The sequence below is a fragment of the Miniopterus schreibersii genome (assembly GCF_964146895.1).
Source record: "Miniopterus schreibersii genome assembly, contig: HAP1_SCAFFOLD_94, whole genome shotgun sequence".
Classification (NCBI taxonomy): domain Eukaryota; kingdom Metazoa; phylum Chordata; class Mammalia; order Chiroptera; family Miniopteridae; genus Miniopterus; species Miniopterus schreibersii.
Window position 1 is genome coordinate 128,219 of NW_027669804.1, and position 1,625 is coordinate 129,843.

The following is a 1,625-nucleotide window of genomic DNA, read 5'->3' on the forward strand; positions in this document are numbered from 1 at the left end:
TCGCCTGGATCCCAAGTCAACGCTCAACTGCTGAGCCACGTCCAGCGGGGCCCTTTTCATATATTTAATGGCCAGTTGGATATCGGCTTTTGGGAAGGGGTTACTTAAGTTTTTTGATAATTTCTCATTAGATTGACTATTTTTTTATTAGCAATTTTAGGGTGTTTTTAAAATAAATTCTGAAAATGAATCATATATATATATATATATATATATATATATATATCTTGTTAATATATTTTAATACCTTATGATTTTCCCTTAATGATTTCTTTTGAAGAAAAGCTCTTATATTTAAATTCAATTATAAACCTTTTCCTTTATTGATAGAATATTTATATATAAGAAATTTTTACCTATTCCAAGCTCTCATGCAACTTTGCAGAAGCTTTTTGTTTTATCTTTTGCATTTAGATTTATGAGCTATTTGGACATGATTTTTTTTTTTTTCTGGTCAAAATATATAGGATTTATTCATTGCCACCACGAGTACAAATATCAAACAGAAAGGCTGCCCCCGGCCAAGGTCCCTCTGCACCGATACCAGTGAGGTCACCTAGCAGTCAGGTCCAGGCGAGGCCGCACCCACCAGGCCCTCAGCACTGAATACGGCACAGCTGGCGCAGACACCTTCCCATGACCGTCACTGCGGTCCACGGGGGCGCACAGGGCGCAGGCCACAGCCCCGCAGCTGCTGCAGGTGCGCACACCCCCCGCACAGGGCAGCTCACCCTGCGCACACTGCTGTCCCGCCCACAGCTCGCGCGCACGAGGAGCGGGCTCTGGACGCCGCCCAGACCCGTGGGCTTCGCAGGCCTGGGCTCCGCTCCTGGTCGGTGGGCCGTGGGTCCGATCAGCATCTGCCCACGCGGGGCCCGCGGGGCTCCCATGAGACCTGGCTTCGGGGACTCCGGTAGGTCACCCACAGCACAGCCTCCCTCCCACACATGGGCCATGCAGGCTGCGCCCCGTGAGAAAGGCGCTGTCGGGTCTCGAAGGTCTCCCGCGGTAACGCTCCGCGCACACGCCGCGGCCCAGCTCCTTCCAGCCCTGCGGACCTGGAGCTGCAGCCGGGCCGCGTCCCCGAAGGGCAGCCCCGCTTGGGCATCGCCGCGGGCCCGGGGAGCTCTTGGACGTAATTTTTATAACGACACAAGGTAAAGCTTGAATTCCATTGTCTTCCATATAAATAGCCTAATGCTCGAGCATGATTAATTGAAATGACCATTTTTTCTGCATTGCAATATTGTGTAATCTTGTTACAGATCAGGTGACTATAGATGTAGGTGTGTGTAGCTGTATATGGACACTCTATTTTGTTCATCTGATTATGGGTCTATCTTTACACCAATTCTAGACCATGTCTGTTCCTGTAGTTTTATAATCTTTGTATCCAACATAGTATGTCTTTCAATTTTATTCTGTACATTCAAAGATTTCTCAACTATTCTTGGACCTTTGGATTTTTATACCCATTTTAGGGTCTTATTGTCAATTTTCACAACACAGAATCTATTGGGATCTTGAATAGAATTATATGTAATCTATAGATCAGTTTGCAAACAAAGACAATCTTTATAATCTGATCTTTGAACATAATATATCTTTCGATTTATTAAGGTCTT

General features: G+C 45.8%; 1 pseudogene across 1 annotated transcript; it reads right to left on the bottom strand.

Annotated features, from left to right (window-relative positions):
* Positions 1 to 556: 556 nt before the first annotated feature.
* Positions 557 to 1,108, bottom strand: LOC308552040 (apoptosis regulatory protein Siva pseudogene; annotated as a pseudogene). Its single transcript has one exon. The product of its transcript is annotated as an apoptosis regulatory protein Siva pseudogene (transcript).
* Between the last annotated feature and the right edge of the window lie 517 nt (positions 1,109 to 1,625).